The sequence below is a fragment of the Cebus imitator genome, unplaced genomic scaffold (genome assembly GCF_001604975.1).
Source record: "Cebus imitator isolate Cc_AM_T3 unplaced genomic scaffold, Cebus_imitator-1.0 Scaffold350, whole genome shotgun sequence".
Lineage (NCBI taxonomy): Eukaryota > Metazoa > Chordata > Mammalia > Primates > Cebidae > Cebus > Cebus imitator.
This window is the reverse complement of record NW_016107665.1, coordinates 1,457,482-1,464,751: the sequence shown is the minus strand read 5'-3', so window position 1 is coordinate 1,464,751 and position 7,270 is coordinate 1,457,482. Positions and strand designations below refer to the sequence as shown.

Below are 7,270 nucleotides of genomic sequence, written 5' to 3'. Positions count from 1 at the left end.
GGCGCAGTGGCTCACACCTGGAATCCTAGTACTTTGGGAGGTTGAGGTGGGCGGATTACCTGAGGTCAGAAGTTCAAGACCAGCCTGGCCAACACGATGAAACTCCATCTCCACTAAAAATACAAAAATTAGCCAGGCATGGTGGCACATGCCTGTAATCCCAGCTACCCAGGAGTCTGAGGCAGGACAATCACTGGAACCTGGGAGGCGGAGGTTGCAGTGAGCTGACATCATGCCACTGTACTACAGTCTGAGCAACAAAGCCAGACTCCATCTCAAAAAAATAAATAAAAATTAAAGATAAATAAATATAGTTCCTGTTTTTATTCTTATTCCAGTCATACAACATGCTATTCCTAAACACAGAACTATCCGAGGATGAGCTGTGAGGCTGTGTGTGCATGTGGAGCAGCTAACTCCTACAGCAGCTAGGCTGTTCTCTTGGAGGTCACTTAGCTTCCCCCAACCCAAGAGTTCAAGAGGGAAAAATCCCTCACCCTGTGGGGCAAGGCTGGCATTACTATCAGCTTCCACCCTGGGACTTGTTCATGAGCTCTGCCTGGGGCAACTTAGAGGAGGCACAATGGGGGCTCTGCACACTCCTGCGTAATGCAGGGATTTGTACCCACCTGGCAAGACCAGAGGGACGGGCCACCATACCTCAGTGGGGCCTTGGATGTCCACAAGAGTAAGAGCTGGCCACCATTCCCCTCTTCTCTCGGCCTCCAGCCACTGACTCTCCCCTGTGGCCTCTTGGGAAGACCTCTGTGCCCAATTTTGGACGGCTGTACTTGCTATATTCATGTGTTTACACCTCAATCTCCTGGGAACAATTCGGCTCTCTCAAAGAAATGCCAAGGAAAGAGCTTCCCCTTCTCCACTCCCTACCTCTCCTCTACAAGGAAGGAAGAGAAGTATCTCCTCTGCAGGTAAGAACCCGTCATGCACTGGGTCACTGCTACCCAGAAGTGCTGCAAATGCCAAAGCCAGGGTCTTGCCCTCCATCTCGCTCTGCAGGACAGTCCTGGCTCAGGTACCCTGGGGAGCCAGGTATTTTTAATTTAAGGAGGGATCAGGAAGGAAGGAGGCAGAGCATCCCATTTGATCTCATCCCCCAGGTTTACTATGGAGCCACATTTCCTGCAAGTTACCGAGGCCCTCCATAATAATCTTGTCAACCTACTGGGCCCTAGATATCTCTTCCCAACTGGTGGGAACCCAGAGGGCAGGGCCTGAGTGGAGAGGCTGCCCTAGTCTCTGTATCCACACCTGAGAGAGCTCCATGCCATAGTAAGCTCAGGAAAAGCAGCAATGAACACAGCTGATATGATTTTTTTTCCATGTGGCTCACAGCCACTTAGAATAGGACCAGGACAGCTAAGCTCCCATCTGCAGCCAGAGTGGGGAGACCAGAAAAACTAGAGAGAACATTTATGTAAGAATCCCTCTTGAGTTCTCCCTCATGGAGGCAAGAGACGCCAGGACTATTGTTTGAACACTTCAACTAGAAATAACCGTCATTAAAAGTCAAGTGGTACGTGAGCAAAGGAGAAATAATTAACCACCCACACAGGTGTAAACTTAGCAGCAGGCCATGCAGCTCAGTAAAAATTTGAGCCAAGTTGTTGCTCCCAGGGCTGTTTTGCAAACCCCTTATATCCCTAAGTAACCTGTAGGGCCACCACAGTCCCCAGTATAGCAGCAGTAAGATATATACGTAGTGTCAGGAATACATTTGCCGTTAGAAGTCCATCTCCCCTGCTGGCCTCAGAGAGCAGTAACTGCATCGTTAGAGTCACCTTTGTATTTCAAGGCCTTGCACAGTGCCCAGCATAGAGTAGGTGGTCAATAAATATTTGTGGAATTAATACATACTCCATGAAAAGATTTAACCAGATTTCCCCTTAAATTAGCCATTAGGAATTATCCACACTAATATCACAACTAAAGGATGAACAGAGATCCAACATCCAGCAGACCAAGTTATGTCTACTCAAGAACAGCCTGCTCCAGACACCACAGATGCTGAACCTCATGGCTGACAAGATGAAGTTCTCCAAATGAGAACTCAAATGAACAACTCAAAAAAAGAACCAAGCCACCTCAGTCGGAAATAACTGGAAGCTCCCTAAGGGCAAACACCATGTATACTGCTCACAATCAAGTGCCTGCCACAGAGAAGGGCTCAATACTTATTTATATTTAACTCATGAATGGGGTGGGGAGAAGTCAGCATTTCTAGCCTCCACTAAGAACCAGAGTGCCCTCAACATGGAATACAAGAATGATGAGAAAAGATCCTTGATATTATTTTCCATTTTCAGGTGAAGAAACTAAAACCTCGAGATCAAGAGACCTTCCCAAAGGTCACACTGCTAAAAAAACCGCAGCCAGACCCTCTCATACTGCCACAGTGTAGAGAAGGTATGCACACGGTTGATTAGAGCCCTCCCAGGATCCCTCCAAGTTACCCCCCCGTTGCCAGGTAGTTCTTGGCACTGGCACCTGGAATTCCATCATTAAATATATTGTTGGTCATAAAAATTTGTCCCCAGTTAAACTTTGCTATAAAAGTGGATATGTGCATTTGCTACCTATCACTGTCATAGAAATGGTAAGTTTCAGAACCCTCCAGGCAACTTAGCTGAGCTCTGCCCTTCATTACAGAGGATGCCTAATTAAGAGGAAATTCTGCTGAGGAAGGGGTAGTGTGCTACAGAACACAGCAGAACTCTGGCAGTGAGCAGGCGAGTACAAAAAAAGGACTTGCTGAGAGAGAGGGGGGCCAACACCTATGCTCTCACAGCTTTATGATTTTGCCTAGAGCTGATCTTTAATGCACACAGAACATTTTGAAATGTATGGACAGTCATGTTCAAGCTGCTTAGCCCGAAGGACCAAGGCCCCCACCCACCATCCAGCCTTATCTACCCTGCTTCCCATCTCCTATGCACACCATAAGAATTCTCCATACTAATGAAATGGATGATTTTTCAATCCCTGCAAAACTGCTTCAATTATTTCAGACTGTGTGTATCTGAAACGTTACCACCCTCTGCTCCAGGTCCTCTGTTACCCCTCAAGCCCAGCATCCAGCTTTGCTTCTATAAACTAGCCTTTTGGCTGGGTGCGGTGGCTCACACCTGTAATCCCAGCATTTTGGGAGGCCGAGGCAGGCAGATCACAAGGTCAGCAGTTCAAGACCAGTCTAACCAACATGGTGAAACTAAAATACAAAAATAAGCTGGACAGAGTGGCACGTGCCTGTAATCCCAGCTACCCAGGAGGCTGAGACAGAAGAATTGCTTAAACCCAGGAAGCGGAGGTTGCAGTGGGCCAAGATTGTGCCACTACACTCCAGCCTAGGTGACATAGCGAGACTCTGTCTCAAAAATAAATAAATAAGCCTTAAAAAAAAAAAAAAAAACGGAGTCTTGCTCTGTTGCCCCTGCCAGAGTTCACTGGCACGATCTTGGCTCCCTGCAACCTCCACCTCCTGGGTTCAAGTGATTCTCCTGCCTCAGCCTCCTGAGTAGCTGGGATTACAGGCACGTGCCACCACACCCAGCTAATTTTTTTTGTATTTTTAGTAGAGACAGGGTTTCATGACATTGGCCAGGCTGGTCTCGAATGGCTGACCTCATGATCCACCCACCTCAGCCTCCTAAAGCGCTAGGATTATAGGCCTGAGCCACCGCACCCAGCCTAAACTAGTCTTTAAACCCTGCCCCAACAAGCAAGGATCCATCTCCTCCCCTCAACTCTCAGAGCACTCAGCTGTGACCTTGCTCCAACACCAGCCCTCCTGGCCTGCGTCACCACTGAAACAAACAGGAGATGCTATCACCTGATGACCACTCAGCACTGAAGCACTCCATGGCACTTCCATGTATGTCTTGTCACTGATTATGATCAACAGGCCAGCAAGTTAAAAAGATTTTGGATTTTTCTGCACCCCCTTTCATAGATAAAAACAGAGGTTCTGGGAAGATATGTGAATTCCTGGCCTGTGTGTGGAAGTTACTGTCATTTTTTGTCGAACCATAAGAAGGCTGTGTCAGCTCTCCAGCAATCTCACTATTCCCCTGTGGTTGCCAAGACAGCTGAATAAATCAGTGAGACATCTCAGTCCTTCTGGAGTCTACCTTTCAGATCTGCTATTTTCCTCCTCTTGTAAAAAGCTTCAGAAAGAAGGCGGCTCTAAACTGAACTCTGACTTTGAATTCTTTTATACATTAACTTATTCAAATGATTGAAAATAGGTTGTTTACAAAAGTAGATACAATAAAAATATAAAAGGTCAGGTCCAGGAAAAAAATAGAAGAAAAATAAAAGTGAAGGTCAAGACCAGGTGAACTATGAATTATTTACCATTTGTCTAGATAACAGGGAATAACTCATCCCATTACTTGTTTTTGCTGACCCTTGGTGGTTAGCCTATAAAATCTCAGGAAGGCATATTCTGCAGTCTCCTGCTGAGGCCGGGCAACACGAGCTTTGTCATTAAGGCACTCACCACTGTGATTAGCACAGGTATACTTGGTTTTCACTTGGGGGTGGGGGGAACTGTGATCTACAGTAATGGGGAGGGAATTCAGTGTTTTCTTCCAGACTGAACCTGGAAGAATGAGTGAGGAGGACTGCGCACGATTTTCTTCTCAAGTGACTCTCTTTATGCTGTGCTTAATTTGATACTGAGACAGTGTGGCCCCCACTAAAGAACATCTACTAAAAGCAGCACGGATTTGAGCTGCCAAGGCAAATCTACATTATCATGTTTGCTTTCACCTAAAAAATGGAAGAATCTTGCGCTTCCTCGTTCCATTTCCTTCCCCTGCAAGGACCAGTGAAGAAAAGGCTGAAAACCCACACCATGCATGACTCAAAAAGGCAACAAGCACATTTTTTGACTTGGGCAAATTTTTCTTGATTTTGAAGAAAAAAATGAAAGAAAATTAAAACATATTTTTGCCACTTATCTATGTTAATCCATTAACCACAAATCAGAAGGACCTAAAAATCTGGCATATATTTGGAGAACTGAAACAAATCAAGAAACTTGCCTAAACTTTCCATTTGTGTAGACTCAAGTCCATCAGCATATCATCACATTACCAATCCAGCAGTCACAGACTGAACAGGATTTTCCAAAGGGTCCTCATTTCCTACCACCACTCATGCCAAGATCACCCCCATTTTATACCTAAAAATGTGCAATGTTTCAGTTAACTTATATACATATTTAAAAAAAATTTTTTTAAGTACATAATAGCAGCTAACATATGTAAGTGATTATGTGCCTGGCACCGAGGCTAAGCCCTTTTTATATTAAGATACTGAATCTTCAACATAACCCCATGCTAAGGGGTTTAGACTTCACCCTAGCAGGACAACCCAAACAGAACAGTTAAGTGAACTTGACCAAAGCCATGGATTTGGGGGTTCTGCCTTCTAATGTGTGCTGTTTAAAACGCAAGGGAACATGGAGAAATCAATACAGTGCTTGTGCCAGGAATACAGTAAAATGGGAAAAAATGGGTTTTTATTGATAATGTTTTTATTAGTAATTGAACTTTCACTTGTTGCATTATTGTATGTCATACACTGAACTAAGCACTTACCTAATGATTCTGGAAAATCATTAGGTGAGGGAGATCCTATTTACCCTAGATAAATCAGGCTTAATACAGATTATGTCTCGTAAGTAACAGGCAAACACAAGAGGAAAGAAAGGTTTAACCCAGGTCTATCTGAATCTAGACTTCCATGTCTGGCCCCACCCCACTCAAAGATAAATACCGCTAACATCTGGCCACATTTCCTGCTAATGTATATGCATTATTTTATGTAGTTGAGATTATACACTCTATATAATTCTATAACCTAAGTTCTCCCTATTCTAATTACATATTTTCCCACTGTACTGCAAACTCTTTACATTGTTTTTAATAAATAAATAATGTAAATAATGCCCCACAATTTAATAGCTGTATCTTTTTTTGCATATATCAACTATTTGCAAGTTTTCCCTATTATAAATAAGGATGCAATAAGGATTTTTCTATTTGAAACCTCTTCTGTTTTTTATTTCAGATTACTTTATTAAGCTGAATTTCTTCCTTCTGTTAAAGCAATCATCATTGTCATCAGTATTTTTACAGAGCAATCTAGAAGATACCAAAACAGCAAGAAATAATGAAATCTGAATGTATAGGTATCAGCTGTTTGATTTATGGGTTAACTGAATGAATATGCATTAACAACTGAGAAGGCTAATAATCAATCTAGGTTTTAGAGTTTAATCTACCCCACAGAACCATCCTGCTGTCCAGGACTCAAGCTGCAAGGGACCAGACCAAGAGACAGAACTGACAAAGGAATGAACGGGAGAAAAAAGATCTGGCATGGGCAATAAACCAGATTTACAAAAAAGAGGCAGAGAAAAGATAAATGTTTACCATAAATTTTAAAATATACTACAAACGGCAGAAATGACAGAGAGAAGGACTAGACTAGACGTTACTACAGAAAGCCGTGTGGACATGCTTGGTGAGCAGCCATGTGCTGCTTCTTGTAAGCCCAAGGTTTTAGAACTGCCTACCACGTCGAACCCAAATTACAAAAAGGTTATTAACTAAATTGAAGTATGCTGATGATGTAACATTTTCCTATAGTTAATAAAATAAAGCCAGATCAAAAGTTATCAATTTTATCAGTGAGTTACGAGTGAGATTTGTACTATCTTTTTCTTTTTTCTTTTTAGATGGAGTCTCACTGTGTCGTCCAGGCTGGTGTGCAGTGGCATGATCCTGACTCACTGCAAACTCCGCCTCCCGGGTTCCAGCAATTCTCCTGCCTCAGCCTACCGAGTAACTGGGACTATAGGCACGTGCCACCACACCTGGCTCATTTTTTTTATTTTTAGTGAAGACGGGTTTTCACCCTGTTAGCCAGGATGGTCTTGATCTTCTGACCTCGTGATCTGCCCGCCTTGGCCTCCCAAAGTGCTGGGATTACAGGCATGAGCCACTGTACCTGGCTATAAGATTTGTATTTTCAAATAGCAAAAAACAAATCAAATTGCAGTCTGTACACATACATGTTACTTCATCAAAAGCACAAGGAAGAAACCAAAATGACCCCATGACAGATGACATGAAACAATGAATTCCCAATAGCACAGTTCAGGATAGTATTCTAAAGGACTGTTTTAAGATAATGTCACATTTGTTATCTGCACAACCTGGACTTATTCTTGGAAAACAATTCC

The 7,270-nt window shown here is 43.3% G+C and overlaps 1 long non-coding RNA gene across 1 annotated transcript; it reads left to right on the top strand.

Moving 5' to 3' along the window:
- Nucleotides 1-728: 728 nt before the first annotated feature.
- LOC119467910 lies at nt 729-6,789 on the top strand. The gene is made up of 3 exons (XR_005196544.1): nt 729-929; nt 2,325-2,424; nt 6,764-6,789. It is a non-coding gene; the product is annotated as an uncharacterized LOC119467910 (long non-coding RNA).
- The last annotated feature ends 481 nt before the right edge of the window (nt 6,790-7,270 follow it).